At 38.4% G+C, this 16,665-nt stretch overlaps 1 pseudogene; it reads right to left on the bottom strand.

The window, feature by feature from the left end:
* The window catches only part of LOC100429493 (uncharacterized), a 39,553-nt pseudogene extending 24,234 nt beyond the window's left edge, over positions 1–15,319 (bottom strand).
* Between the last annotated feature and the right edge of the window lie 1,346 nt (positions 15,320–16,665).

Genomic DNA, 16,665 nt, shown 5'->3' with positions numbered 1-16,665 from the left:
GAATACACGTTCAGAAATTTGTGAGCCTGAAAACAAAAATGTGTTTAATAGTGATAGAGGTGGTAGGGTGGGGAACAGAAGGATTATTTCCTCTTTCCACAGCTGTTCTCCAACATTACTGCAGGGTGAACTAAAGATTAGAACAAGAAGTGTTCCTCTGAAAAGGAAAATATTTAATAATTATTATGCTATGTCAAATTGTAATGATGGGATTTGGGGATATAACAAAATACACATTTGTATACTGTTTTTTTCTGTCTTCTGTGTGAGTAAAGGTGGTTAGTCTGTTTTATTGCGAGATTTTATGGAGGCTGGGAGGCCACACTCCTATTTGTAGATATCATCTCTGATCAAGGGAGTGCTAATCCCTGAGGTCAGCCACTCTGAGAAATGGAGATTCTCAGCCAGGAACTAGACCAGCATTGGTTGGAAGAAGAAATTCCCCTCTTAGAACTGGACTAACATTGGTTGGAAGAAGAAATTCACCTGTTCTTCTGAGTCTTAATCTCTTTATCTAAAAAATTCAGAGACACTGTGCTTGTACTTACGAGAGGTGGTGTGTTAGGTCATTTTTGTGTTGCTATAAATACCCAGACTGGGTAATTTATAAAGAAAAGAGGATTAATTGGCTCATGGTTCTGCAGGCTGTACAAGCATGGCACCAGCATCTTGGCTTGGCTTCTTGGGGGCCTCAGGGAGCTTTGCAAGCACATCACATGGCGAGAGTGGGAGCAAGGTGCAGGGAGGTGCCCTACACTTTTAAATAACTATGATCTCGTCCTCATTATCACAAGGACGACACTAAGACATGATGGATCTGCCCCCATGACCTGAGCACCTCCCAGTAGGCCCCACCTCCAGCCTTGGTGATTACATTTCAATATGAGATTTGGGGAGGACAAATATCCAAATCATATCTGGTGAGTCCTACGACAGTGCCTGTCACTCACTTGGATGCTAGAGCCTTGATTCAGCAGCCAGGCTTCAAGGAGTGCACATCATGATGTGTGAGCTATATTATCTATGTAAAGAATGACATTGCTCAGTTTATACTCAGTATTTTTAAATGTCACATTTCCCTACTATTTGTCTGGTTCATCCCTCCATTCCTTAGTATGGACAAGAAGTTCTACATATATATATATATGTTTTAAAGACAGGGTCTTGATCTGTCACCCAGGCTGGAGTGCAGTGGCACAATGACTGGTTATTGCAGCCTCGACCTCCTGGACTCAAGCGATCCTCCCACCTCAGCTTCCTGAGTAGCTGGGACCACAGTTGTGTGTCACCGCTCCTCACTAATTTTCCTGTATTTCTTGTAGAGACGAGGTTTCACCATGCTTCCCAGGCTGGTCTCAAACTCTTGAGCTCAAGCAATCCACATGCCTCAGCCTCCCAGAGTGCTGGGATTACAGGCATGAGCCACCACCCCCAGCAGAAATTCAATTTTAATATAATAAATTGTCAGGGGACACCCTGTCCCCTTTGGATTGCATGAGAAACCTAGGCCTCACTCACCCAGAAAAATGGGGAGAAGCTCCCATGCAGTCTGTATTGTTGCTATCAGTTTTTATTGCCCAGGATGGTCCTGCAGTCCAGGCAAAGAGAGGAGGTATTTTCTGTGATTTCCTCTCTAGTGCTAAACCCAGTCACAGTGATTTCTGCTGAGGCTCCCAGGCCCACGACCAGGGCCCAGGCTCCCATAGTGCATTCTATATATGATATTCTGCCATATCTAGGGGGCCTACGTTTGGGTCTTTTCTTTCCAGCTTTATTGAGTTATAATTGACAAATAAAAATCATATAGACTTAGGGTATACAATATGATGTTTTGATACACTTATATATTGTGAAATGGTTACCACAATCAAGATAATTAACATATTTATCACCTCACATAGTGACCATTGTGTGTGTGTGTGTGTGTGTGTGTGTGCATGGGTGTGTGCCTGTGTGTGTGGTGAGAACACTTAAGATCTCCTCCCTTGGCAAATTTCAAGTATACAGTACATTAAGTATAGTCACCATGCTGTACATTATATTTTCAGAATTTATTCATCCTACATATCTGAAACCTTGTACCCTTTGGCCAACATCTTCCCCTTTTGCCCAGCCCCCAGCCCCCAGCAACCACCTCTCTATTCTCTACTTTCATGAAATCAACTTGCTTATATTCCACATATGAGTATTTATAATCATGTAGCATTTGTCTTTATGTGTCCAGCTTATTTCACTTAGCATAAGGCTTGCCAGGTTCATCCTTGTTGTTGCAAAAGGCAGAATTTCCCTCATTTTTAATGGCTGAATAGTATTCCATTGTGTATAATACCACATTTTCTTTATCCATTTATGGGCACTTAGGTTGATTCTATATCTTAGCTATTGTGAATAATGTTGCAATGAACACATGTGTGCAGATATCTCCTTGAGATACTTATTTCATTTCCATTGGATATATACCCAGAAGTAGGATTACTGGATCATATGGTAGTCCTATTTTTAGTTTTTTGAGGAAACTCTATACTGTTTTTCATAATAGTTGTACCATTTTATATTCCTATAAATGGTGTGCGAAAGTCCCATTTTTCTAAATCCACCAAAATTTGTTATCTTTAGACTTTTCGATAATAGCTTTTGTGTGTGTGTGTGTTTTGTTTTTTGTTTCTTGTTTTTTTTGTTTTGTTTTGTTTTTTGAGACAGAGTCTTGCTCTGTCACCCAGGCTGGAGTGCAATGGCTTGACCTCAGCTCACTGCAACCTCTGCCTCCTGGGTTCAAGCAATTCTGCCTCAGCCTCCCAAGTAGCTGGGATTACAGGTGCCCACCACCATGCCCAACTAATTTTGGTATTTTTAGTAAAGATGGGGTTTCACCGTGTTGGCCAAGACAGTGTTGATCTCCTGAACTTGTGATCCACCCGCCTCGGCCTCCCAAGTGCTGGGATTACAGGTGTGAGCCACTACACGCAGCCTATAATAGTCATTTTAGCAGTTGTGAGGTGTTATCTCATTATGGATTTGGTTTATATTCCTTTGATGATTAGTAATGCTGAGCATTTTTTCATATACCTGTTGGCTATTTATACTTCTTTGAGAACTGTTTATTCAGGTCCTTTGCCTATTTTCATATTGGGGTTTCTTGTTTTTACTGTTGAGTTGTTTGAGTTTCTTACATATTTTGGATGTTAAGCCCTTATCAGATGTATGATTTTCATTTATTTTCTCCCATTCCATACATGGTCTCTTCACTTTGTTGTTTCTTTTGCTGTGCAGAGCTTTTTAATTTAATCCAACCCCACTTGTCTATTTATGCTTTTGTTGCCCATGCTTTTATTTATTTATTTTTATTTTTTGAGATGGAGTTTTTGCTCCTTGTTGCCCAGGCTGGAGTGCAATGGCATGGTCTCGGCTCACTGCAACCCCTGCCTCTCAGGTTCAAACAATTCTCCTGCCTGAGCCTCCTGAGTAGCTGGAATTATAGGCACCTGCCACCACACCTGGCTAATTTTTGTATTTTTAGTAGAGACGGGGTTTCACCACATTGGCCAGGCTGGTCTCAAACTCCTGACTTCAGGTGATCCACCCACCTTGGCCTCCCAAAGTGCTGGAATTACAGGCACAAGCCACCATGCCCGGCCTTTGTTGACCATGCTTTTGAGGTCATATAGTAAAAAAAAAAAATCATTGCCCAGAGCAATGTCAAGAAGCTTTCACCTATTTTCTTCTAGTAGTTTTATAGCTTCAAGTCTTTAATCCATTTTGAGTTGATTTTTGTTTATAGTGTGAGATAAGGGTACAATTTTATTTTTCCGCATGTAGATATCCAGTTTTCCTGACATCATTTATTAAAGAGACTATCCTTTCACAAACATGTGTTTGGCACCTTTGTAGTTGACCATAAATGCATGGATTTATTTCTGTACTCTTTATTTTGTTTCCTTGGTTTATATGTCTGCTTTTATGTTAGTACCATACTGTTTTGATTACTGAAGCTTTACGATATATTTTGAAACCGGGAAATATGACGCCTCCAGCTTTGTTCTTGCTCAAGATTGTGTGGCTATTCAGGGTTTTTTGTGATTTCATATGAATTTTAGAATTGATTTTTCTATTTATGTAAAAATTCCATTGACATTTTGATAGGGATTGCACTGAATCTGTAGATTGCTTTTGGTACTGTGGACATTTTAACAATATTGATATTCACATGGGATATCTTTCTTTTTTTTGTTTCTTCTTGAATTTCTTTCATCTGTGATTTATAGTTTTCAGTTCAAAGATCTTTCACCTCTTTGAATACATTTCTTTCCAAGTATTTTATTCTTTTTGTTGATTTTGTAAATGGGGATTTTTTTAAACTTCTTTTTTGTTAGTTCATTGTTAGGTATAAAAATGCAACTGACTTTTGTATATTGACTTTGTATTCTGAAACTTTACTGAATTTGTTTATTAGTTTAATACTTTTTTTGGTGGAGCTGTAGGGCTTTTTCTATATAAGAGTATATCATTTGCAAACACACAATTTTACATCTATGTTTGTAATTTGGATGCTTTTTATTTATTTTTTTTTCGACCCATTTCTCTAGCTCTGATTTCCAGTACTATATTAAATATAAGTAGTGATAGTGGACACCCTTACTCTATTCTTAATCTTTGCAGAAAAGCTTTCAACTTTCATCATTGAGTATAATGTTATTTACAGGTTTGACATTTATGGTCTTATTGTGTTGATGTACTTTCTTTCTCTGCCTAATTTGTTGATAGTTTTTATGATGAAAGGATGTAGTGTTTTGTCAGATACTTTTTCTGCATTTATTGAGATGATTATATGATTATATGATTTTTATCCTTCATTCTGTTAATGTGGTGGATTACATTGATTGATTTACATATGTTGAACCATCTTTGCATGCCAGGGATAAATCCCACTTGAATGTGGTATGTGATCACTTTAATGTGTTGTTGAATTCAGTTTGCTAGTATTGTTTTTGTTGAGGATTTTTGCATCTACATTAATCAGGGATATTGGCCTGTGATTTTTTAAAATAATGTCTTTGGCTTCGGTACAGGGTAATGTTGGTCTCATGAAGTGATTTTGGAAGTGTTTCCTTCTCTTCAATTTTTAGAAGAGTTTGAGAAGAATTGGCATTAATTCTTCTTTAAATGCTTGGTAGAATTTACCAGTGAAGCCATCAGGTAATGGACTTTTCTTTGGTGGGACATTTTTTTTTATCAGTATTTCAACTTTCTTACTTGGTATTGGTCTGTTCAGAGTTTCTATTTCTTCCTAATTCTGTCTTGGTAAGTTTTATGTTAAAAAGAATTTATCCATTTCTTCTAGGTTATCCAGTTTGGTGTGCAATTGTTCATAGTAGCCTCTTATTACCTATCACCTTTCTGTGGTATTAATTAATTATTTTTTCACTTGTAGTTTTATTTGAGTATTCTTTTTTTTCTCTTGGTTAGTCTAGCTAAAGGTTTGTCAATTTTGTTTATCTTTTCAAAAAACAAACTTTTAGTTTGTTGATCTTTTCTATTGTTCTTCTAGTCTCTATTTCATTTATTTCTGCTCTAAACTTTATTATTTCCTTTCTTCTACTACCTTTGGGTTTGGTTTGTTCTTTCTTTTTTTTTTCTTTTTTCTAGTTCCTTGAGGTATAAAGTTATCTGAGAACTTAACTTTTTCTTAATATTGGCATTTGTTGCTATAAACTTCTCTCCTAGAACTGCTTTTGCTGCATCTGGTAAGTTTTGGTATGTTGTGTTGCCATTTTTGTTTGTCTCAAGTTATTTTTTAAAATTTCTTCTTTGACCCTTTGGTTGTTCAGAAGTGTTGTTCAATTTGGGGGTGAAGTTTTGGTCACCATCTGTTTGGGAGCTGGTGGGAACATGCAGCCTGGTCTTCCCTCTTCCTCTTGGAGGACTCTAGTACTTGGGCTCAGCCACTTACCCCTCCACTCATTATGACAGGCCCCTTTTCAAACAATTTAGCCCACTTGCCTCATGCACCTTCCCAAAGTTCCGATTTTCTGCGTGTGTGAGGAGAGGGTTATTGGTGAGAGTCACTTCTACATATTTTTAGTTCCAAAGCACAAAAAGGCTATTTCCTTGCCACCTTCCACCCCTCAATGCTATCTTCAAGGGAATCAAATTCTATCAGGACTCAAGGTTTCCGAGATAAAGTTTTTTCTTGTGAGGAATTAGAATCATTCCAGGGAAAGGACATGGTTTAACTTTCTCCCAGTGAGTACTCAAAAATCAAGGGGATAGTTAAATATTTTTACATATTAATCATAAAAACTATCAGGAAACTAGTTCTGATAGAGTTAATGTAATTCTGTTTCTATCAAGCTATCTATAGTTATTCCTTTTTATTTAGCGAAGTCTTATTTAAATATGTTAGCTCTGTTGTAGTTTTGCTTGCTGGTGTTAAAGGCAGGGTCTGTGTCCAAAAATAGGCTAGGATATTAAAGGTAAACGGACATTCCTTTACTTCTTGTCTCAAACCTACCTAGTAGAGGCAGATGTCAGAAGCAAGAGCCCAAAGGAGAAATTAATTGCTAACTAGAGGTGGGGCTTCATGCTACTGCTAACGTTTTTTGTGTGTCTCGTGATCCTTTGACAGTTTTGGAAGATCTGGAATTTGTTTATATTAAGAAAAAGACATATTTCTATACAAAAAGCCATGACTGTGTTGGATGCTGATATATGATATAGCACTTGCTGTTTGCAACTAGGAAAACCTCCTGAAGAATGCATCTTGGATTTGTATTTCAGGATGGCATAGAGTATTTCTTTCTGATTGCCAGGGTAAATTAGAAAGAACCCTTAGCCTCAGAAGCAGGATGAAAGGGAGACAGAATGAAAGTCATAGCCCTCCCCTGCCCATATTTCTTCTTTAGCCATTGAAGACAGTACATAAATGAACCTAAGCTGACTATTTGCATAAATTTCTCATTGTTTTTTCTGCCTCTAAGTCTTTACTTAGTAAAATTTTGTTAATTAGTAATTATGTAGAACCAATACAGTTGAATCCTACTGTGCTAATCACAGGACTTTAGTAGAAGAAGAAAAAATTGGTGAGATTCTTTTGCCTAGGTTGGGCATGCTAATAAAGGAAGCAAGTAGTTATTTTAATATTTTGCTTCTGTTTGAGAAATAAATGATGATTAAAAGCATACTTTTTAATGCAATCAGTTTATGTTACAAAGCATATTATTTTAAAAACTGTAGTTTTTTTTTTTTTTACTTTTGAACAAAGTTATACCATAAAAAATAGATACTGCCTTTGAACGTGGATAAACAATTTTAAAGGGAAATATACTGCCATCTAGTGTTTAACTTTCAGAATATCTGAATTACTGTATTTAGAAATATTTATAACACTGGTAGTACCACATGGTGGCACTATAGACATGTACATTAAAGGGACAACACCAAATTTATGGGCTATTTGTTTTATCTTGGTTCATAAGTGTTTGTTAAATGTGGCAAATACATTATTTTCCTTTTCAGATTAGCACGTTGTATTTTCTAAGAAAACCTTACATATTTTTGGTACTGCTTTTTTTTTTTTTTTTTTTTTTTTTTTTTTTTTTGGAGACAATCTCTCTCTGTCGACCAGGCCGGAGTGCAGTGGTGCGATCTCAGCTCACTGCAAGCTCCGCCTCCCGGGTTCACGCCATTCTCCTGCCTCAGCCTCCCTCAACCTCCTGAGTAGCTGGGACTACAGGCGCCCGCCATGCCTGGTTATTTTTGGATGTTTAGTAGAGACGGGGTTTCACCGTGTTAGCCAGGATGGTCTCCATCTCCTGACCTGGTGATCCGCCGCCTCGGTCTCCCAAAGTGTTGGGATTACAGGCGTGAGCCACCGCGCCCCGGCCGGTACTGCTCTTTAAATTTTCATAAGTCATAAAAAACTTGAATGCCTTTAGATTTAATTCCTGTTTTTTTTTTTTTAAGTTTTAGGGCTTTAAATACTTCAAACTATATTGTCCTTTCACCTCTTTCCCTTCCTTATTCATATAACTATAACCGACACCAGCTTCAACATGGAGAAAAAGGTTTAAAATATTCGCACAAATACTAAGTGCAAACGTACAACACATTTCCCACATAATCTAAAAGAAAAAAGAAAAACAACTCAGATGAAACTCTTATAACAGGGCTCTTCGTATTTAGAAAGTGCGCTGGTGGTAGGGACAGCTTCTGTTTTAAGTGCTAAATCCAGTGGGAAAAATTAGCCTCCTCACAAGAACATTTGCCTGAGATGCTGATTCATTACAAAAGGACACAGACCTTTGGGTTCAGAAAATAAAGAATGCTACTTATGGAAAGTGTTGTAATTTATTATGTCAACATGCTTCGGGTTTCACTTTGCTTTTGGTATCATCAAATGTTGTAGTAGTAACTGTACGAAATGAAATTCATTCTATTTACTCTAATAAGCAGATTCTTGAAGAAACTGCTCTCATAAGCTGAGGTTCCTTATGATTCTGCAAGGAAGAGAAGACTAAAACAAATCACTCTCTGAAAACATAGCAGCTGGCTAAAATAAGCATTGAACACTAAGCACTTCAAAACATCAAGTAAAATTTTGGCAGTTAGTATCCCATAATGTATATGATCTATATCACATAAATATAATATATACATACATAATATCTAGTATAGTGTTTGCAGTTTTGTAAGTCTAATATATTACAAGATGCTTAAGATGTAATTATAATGATTTTGTCTAAACACAGTTGCTAGTGAAACAGGAAGACTAATTGCCAAAATACTTCTTCGGTGTGTTCTGTCATCAGGGGTTATCAAGATTTTAAAAACTTGTGAGAAATGAGTTCCAAGAGCTTAATCCAGAGTAATACAAGTTTACTTGTTTTGCTCAGCTTTCTTTATCATCCTCTTTGGCTTCTATTCCAAATCTTCATCATTTTCCTCAACATTTAACTGCCAATGTTCTCAGTAAACCACCTTGTTTCTTTTTTGGTTTATTTTTTCTTTCTTTTTTTTTTCTCTCTCTCTCTTTTTTTTTTTGTTTTTGTTTTTTTTGTTTTTTGGAGGAGGGGATGGAGTCTTGCTCTGTCACCAGGCTGGAGTGCAGTGGTGCGATCTCGGCTAACTGCAACCTCTGCCTTCCAGGTTCAAGCGATTCCCCTGCCTCAGCCTCCCAAAAACCACCTTGTTTCTTACTTGAGAAAGTTGTGGTCATCCATCAATTGTCAGCCCTGCCCAGTGCTTACTAATATATAGACACTTTCTTAACTCCTTTCCACATATTTGGAGGATGATGTGTCCTTCTAGCACAAAGCCAAGCCCTCTCCTGGAGCCCTTGATTCCATTTGTTTCCTTCCCATCTCCATTCCTGGAATGTTGCTTCATCAGTCATTCCCTCTCTGTTCTCATCTTCCACCTTAGCCCTTCTGTTGGCGCCAATCCTGAGTCCATACACCCCAAAGCTCTCTCATCCTTAAAAAATGAACAAACAAAATACCCCAAAACAGCAAAAAATAAATTCTCATGACCAAAAAACAAAACAAACACAGCAAACAGAAAATCAGCCTTTTTTTTAACTACAAATTCTCCTTTGTCTTTCATTCCATCTTTTTTCTTCCTTTTTGTCCATGAGTTGCCACTACTTTTCCACTCCCTTTTCACTCCTTAACTGACTCATCTCTAATTTTCTCTCCCATCACTAGACTGAAACAATTTGTGAACGTTGCCAATGATCATTTTAACTCATCTTATTGACCCTACTTGCCAGATTTGGGAAAATTGGTCACAACATTTTCTTGAAACTGTTTGATGTTTGTGGCTTTCTGATAATCTCTTCTTGGTCTTCTCCTACTCTGCTCATTTCTTAATTTTTTTTTTTTCCTATTTGATTCTCAGATTTTCCCTCTTCTCCCTATACATCAAAAAAATTTAAACCCAGGTTCTTTAGTGATCCACAGACCTCTTGAAATTCTGTGCAAAAATTTGGGTGTTTGATTATGTGTAATTTTCTAATAAAAAAGTCCATAGTTTATAGCTATTCTTGAAAGCATTAATATCTCTCCAAAAGTGTAATAGCCGTTGTTCTATGTGGTCTTCCAAGGCAATCTTGACAATTAATTTAGTCTTTTAAACAACTGACATATATCAAGAGCATACTAAGCAAAAGTATAGTAATTTTCTTAAGTAACCCTCAATTAGGTATGATAATCTTCACTTTACAAATCAGAAAATGGAGGCATAGAGAGTTGACTTGGCCTAGGAGACGTAGTACATAGGTAGCTGTTATCGTTTTAATTGTCTTTTATTAGCTGATGATTCTCAAACCTGTATCACCAGCCCATATCCTCCAAGCTTCAGATTCATAATAACTCAGTAAGTCATTTCTGGGGATGCTCCATGGGCTATCAAACTCAGCATTTCTGACACTGAGCTTACTAACTTATTGCCCCAACCTGTTTCTCCCGTATTCTCCTCTCATGGCCCATGCTATGGGAGTCATCTTGACTGTTTTCCTTTCTCTCCTACATTCAACCAATTTTCAATCCTGTTGAATTTAAATTCAAATTATAACTGTTTCTGCTCAGATGTTAATCACCTTTTACCTGGTCTTATGTAACAGTGTCCTACCTATCTCAAATCCTTTGATGACATAGTGTTTTATGGTGACTGAATAAATGGGCTATAAGGCCTTTTAAATATAATCCCAAGCCTGTCTGCCTCTCTACAACCTTCTCCAGCCTCTCCCTTACCATAACTTATACTTCAGCCACATTGCATGCCTGGATTGATCCAGGGATAAAAATCTAAACTGTTTGTTGGGCTGGGTAGACTTTATTTCCTTTAATCAGTCCTCTATGAATATTATTTCTTACATCTTGACTTTTGATAAAAGTTGGGTAGTGACTGTCAGGTATTTTATTATCTGAAAAAATGCCTTAGAGCAATTATTTGGTGTTATGATTGAAGCACATGTATTGTAAAGCTAATATACTTCAAAAAGTATGTATTTTAGAGCTCAATTGAGCAAAGAGAAAAAGTTAGTGTCCTCTTATGAAAACTAAGGTGCCTAAACTAGACTTTGTCTTGAATAGACATTGGCCTACCTCTGCATGGAGAAGGCCTGGGGGCACTATAGACAGTTAATAGATTTTTCTCAGAATACAATTCTGGGTCTGCTCCAGGATAAGGGCAGATCAATCAGCAAAGTTCCAAAGGTCTACTCTGTAGACTGTGGCTTTGGCAATTTTAGCCCGGAAGATTTTCAAAGCAGAATTACCCCGAGAAAAATCTCAGAAATCCATCTGAGGAATGTCTGAGTTTGAAAGCTTCTCAGTGAACCCTCTAGACAAAATTACTTGTGAAATGTGCCCCGTACTAATAAAAATGACTGACATGCTGTTTGGAGTTGTTTGATGTAAACCAATTAAACCTTGGAGATTATTTGCCAAAAATGTGAATTTGTGTTTAGAGGTCGTTGACCTTATGCAAACTTTTTTTTATTGGTTACATGGTAGCAAAATTGTGTATTGAGTCCAGTACTACCATGGATTTTTTTTTTTTTTTTTTTTTTTTGCAAGGGGAATTCTACTTGAGTTATGAAGTTGAGTGTGGTTTCTTTCAGCTTCTGATAGTCTCAATGAGATTGCTGCTAATTGGGTATTTGTTTACAGGTTTTAACAAACTATAAATGTTAGGATTTTTGCATGCATTTATCCAAAAGAGGTAGATAATTAAAATAAGTACTGAGGGGCCACCTAATGTTTCACTTACTAGCTATGTACGAAAATATGGTGTGTTCGAGGAGCTCTCAATGGCTCAACATGTGTATAATGAATTGTGCCTTGATCACTAATAAAATGTCCCTTCTCCTCTATCAATGACCTCACACCTTCTTTGTTGAAGTTTCAAATTCCAGTTTGGTGGGTACATAATAGGTGTATGTACACAAATGTTCACAGCAGCAGTATTAATAATAGCCAAAAAAGTGGAAACAACCGAAATGTCATCAAGTGGTGAAAAGATTAAACAAGGTGATATGTCTATAAAATTAAAAACTAGCAATAAGCCAGGCACGGTGGCTCAAGCCTGTAATCCCAGCACTTTGGGAGGCTGAGGGTGGGCGGATCATGAGGTCAGGAGATCCGGACCATCCTGGCTAACAGGGTGAAACCCCGTCTCTACTAAAAAATACAAAAAACTAGCCGGGTGAGGTGGCGAGCGCCTGTAGTCCCAGCTACTCGGGAGGCTGAGGCAGGAGAATGGCGTGAACCCGGGAGGCGGAGCTTGCAGTGAGCTGAGATCCGGCCACTGCACTCCAGCCTGGGTGACAGAGCGAGACTCTGTCTCAAAAAAAAAAAAAAAAAGTAAAAAAAAAAATAAAAACTAGCAATAAAAAGGCACAGATTGCCAGGCGCGGGGGCTCATGCTTGTAACCCCGGCACTTTGGGAGGCTGAGGCGGGCAGATCACCTGGGGTCAGGAGTTTGAGACCAGCCTGGCCAACATGGCAAAACCCCATCTCTACGAAAAATAAGAAAATTAGCCAGGCGTGGTGGTGGGCGCCTGAATCCCAGCTACTTGGGAGGCTGAGGCAGGAGAGTTGCTTGAACCCGAGAGGCAGAGGTTGCTTGAGCCAAGATCGCACCACTGCACTCCAGCCTGGGTGACAGAGCAACAGAGTGAGACTCCGTCTCGGGGGGGGGGGGGCGGGGAAGAAAAGAAAAGAACAGATTACTGATACATGCTGCAACATGGAGGACCTTAAAAACATTATGGTTCCCGAAAAAAGCCAGAATTAAAAGACTACATAATGTAAAATTCCATTGTAATGAAATATCTAGAAAAGACCAATTTATAGAAACAGAAGATCTGGGCATATGTGGGAGTAATTTACTGCAAATGGGCACAAGGGAATTTTGCCAGGTGACGGAAATATCCTAAAATTGGATTGTGGGTTTCACTGCACAGTTCTATAAATTTCCTGAAAATCACTTACAATGGGCAGATTTTATTATACATATATTATATACCTCAATAAAGTTATTTAAAAGTGAAAAGAATTTCAAATTCTAAATCATGTGCTGTAGCACCTAGGATGCTAAGAGTAGATCAATAGACATTACCATGGGAGGATGGGGGAAAGAGGAAAAAAAAAGCATGTTCTAAGGCATTAAAAAATAAACAACAACCTTCCCCCTTTAATTTCTCTTCAAAAATTGCAAGAGTAATGTGAACTTAGTGCAATAAGTGAAATAGTATAAAGGAAAATAAAGGCAAAATGAGCTATTAAAATCTTTTCACCTCATTTACCCCCTGCACTTCCCATCTCTGGGTCCCCAAGTGACAAGTGCTAACAATCTGGTGAGAATCCTTTCACATATTTCTACATGTTCGTGTGCATATGTGTGCGCTTTGGCTGGTGGTATTATTATTATTATTATTTTCCAAATCGGGTCTTACCATATGCACAAGGTTATAGTTTACTTTTTGTATTTCCGCACCTTCAAAACATCCCTTCAGATCAATTACATGTTACTCTATTGAGTTCCTTAATATTCCATAATGTGAATGTATCACAGATAAGTTGAACACCCCCTACCAGCTTCCAGATTGTTTTCATCAATCTAAGAAACGAAACAAGTTGTTTGTTGTTATTATCTCTTATTCTGGGATATCATCCCTTATGCTTGGGCTTCTATAACAAAATGCCATAGAATAGGTGGATTATAAACAACAGACATTTATTTCTCATGGTTCTGGAGGCTGGGAAGCCCAAGATCAAGGTGTCAGAAAATTTGGTATCTGTTGAGGGCCTGCTTCCTGGTTCATATAAACAGCCATCTCCTTGATGTGTTGATGTGTCCTTACATCGGAGAAGGGGTGAGGGAGTTCTCTGGGGTCCCTTTTATAAGGGCACTAATACCATTGTGCCCTTTTAACTTGTGCACATAAATAAATTGGCAGAGCCCCCGTGACCTAATCACCTACCAAAGGCCCCACCACTAGATACTCCTAATACTATCAGTTTGGGGGTTAGGATTTCAACATAGAAATCTTGGGGGGACAAAAATATTCAATCTGTAGCATCTTGTCAGTAGAAAAGATAAGACAGCACCTATCCTCAGAATAGAGAGAAAGGCAGGACTTTATCACTACTTTTACCTTGAATGAATGAATTCAACAAAAATTGATCAGACTGCTGTTTTCTTCAACATCTTTTTAACATAACTTTGTGTATTTATACTTTACTTTGATTTCCAAAAAGATTGAAGATGGCTTAGGAAAATTCATTTATATAACATAATGAAGAAAGAAAATAAAGAATAAAATGAAGCTGGAGGTAGTATTGGTGCATAAAAATGCTCGGAAAGATGGACTCCCAAGGCCAACATCTCTGCTGGGTTTGTCTATCTTTGTGCCCCTGAGACCCCGGAAGTTCAGTTCAAATCCTATGGGTCTTGAATTCATCTCCTCCACTATCTCAGTGGAGCTGGACTTGGACATTTTTTTTTTTTTCTTATGGACACCAAGTACTTGTTATAACAAGTCCGGGCCTGAAATGAGGTGTGGTGAATAACTTGGAAAGGTGAGGTGGCTCTGGGACCTCAGCTGGGATGATTCAAATAGCTGGGGTGACTTGGATGACTGCAGCTAGAGTTTTACTTCCAAGACAGCTTCTTCACTCACATGTCTCTCCTGGGCTGAGATGGCTGCAGGACCGGCTCAGTGGGGATTGTCAGTGGAGCATCTGCCTGTGCACCCTCCAGCATGGTGGTCTCAGGGTAGTCAGAATTCTTCTATCTGGCTCAGGGAGCTCCAAGGGTGAACAAGGCAGAAGCTACATGGCTTTTTAATGACCTCACCTTAGAAATCAGATGGTATTTTCTCTTCTACACCACATTGGTTAGAGGGGCCATGAGCCCACACAGATTCTAGCATATGGGCTTCACTTCTTGAAAGGAGGAAGATTAAAGAATTTGTGGCCACTCCATAAGAGTCCTCGTGTGAAATATTTACCTGAGAAGCTCATATGTGCGTTGTATCAAAGAGTAATACTGAAAAGTTAATAGGCCAGTAATTTTGTGTAAGAGTTGGTCTTTTAAAAATGGGGCTGACTATATTCCCAGTCTAATCAGGCAGGATCATACTCTTAGAGACTGCAAATGTCAACAAACTGTCAAAGTCAAAGAAGACCTTGACTAAATTATGGCAAGAATTTTTTATTAGGTACTTTATTCAGCTTGAGCTATTTCTCAGCTCTTCTAAAGGTGAAAACTTACTGGGACCAAGTAGAAGTAGGTCTGGGCCACAAAGTGCAGGGTCATTGCCCTGAAAATAAATCTGTGAAAAGCAAGCTCAAGGTTCTCAGGTATCTCATGTGATTGGAACTTTCATGATGCCACTCAACACATTAATACTTTGGATTCTCTGACTCCGGGTCTGCCTTCATTAGTGGTTCTAACAGTGAAACTCAGCCCCTGCACAATCATTTATTATGCCTAAGGTTTTTTAATGGAACAAGAAATTTATAGTAAAACCTTGGGTAAGTTGTGGGCATAGTACCAGCTACTCAAAATATAAGGAGGAATAAGGTGGCTGTCTTCCAGGAACTCACAGTCTGTTGGGTGTTTCAGTCATGTGAACAAATAAATTGTAATACAAGACACTACATGTAAAAGACCCATGGGATTTCAAAGGGAGACAATCTACCTGCCTGGGGTTCATACTGGACTGGCACTTTTAACCACTTTCTCTCTGTTCACACCTGAGCCTTAGAACCTTATCTTTTTTGTGGGCTCCTAGGGAGTCCCTTTGATAGACTTCAAATTCAGTTTTTCCGTCTGCTTAGACTTTTTAGTTTACTAACTGACTTGGATCCTTTATTCCTCTTCTCCTAACATTCCCCCTTCTGCCAAAGTCCTGTCTCAACTATGTTCCTTGTCTCTGTGCTCTAACGACTAAAGAGCAAGAGATTAATTCATTAAATACATATAAACTGAACAAGGATTATGTGCTGGGAAAAATGTCAGATGCTGGAGATACAGTGGTGAGCCAGTTAGACGCAGTTCATGTCTGTTGCAAGGAACATACTTTATAGCAGAATGCTTCCGAGGATCTTGGAATTACGTGCTTGTTCTTATCAAATGTGGGTGGATTAAACCTTGAGAAAATTAGGGAAGACTTTCTAGCCAGGTGACATTTGATGTATTTTTTAAATTAAAAAAAAAAAAAAAAAGAAGTTTTCCAGGTTGAGGTGTAGGTAGAGTGGGGAAGATCAGATATTTTACACAGAAGATACAACATATGTAAAATATAGGAAGGGCATATCTAGTGTGGGGAATAAAGAGAGAAATTCATTTAAGAGTATGGTGAGGCATATCAGAGAGCTCACCTGGTGAAGTAAACTGGGTCATATTGGGAAAGGCCTGGTATGGCCCTTCTGATTAAGTTTTCTTTTGTTGTTGTTTTTGGTTTTTGAGATGAAGTCTTGCTCTGTCTCCCAGGCTGGAGTGCAGTGGCACAATCTGGGCTCACTGTAACTTCCGCCTCCCGAGTTCAAGCAGTTCTCCTGCCTCAGCCTCCTGAGTAGCTGGGATTACAGGTGTGCACCACCACACCCAACTAAGTTTTCTATTTTTAGTAGAGAGAGTTTCACCATGTTGGCCAGGGT

Source organism: Macaca mulatta, chromosome 5, assembly GCF_049350105.2.
Source record: "Macaca mulatta isolate MMU2019108-1 chromosome 5, T2T-MMU8v2.0, whole genome shotgun sequence".
Taxonomy (NCBI): domain Eukaryota; kingdom Metazoa; phylum Chordata; class Mammalia; order Primates; family Cercopithecidae; genus Macaca; species Macaca mulatta.
Note: the sequence above shows the minus strand (reverse complement) of the source record. Positions and strands in the feature narration are given on the sequence as shown.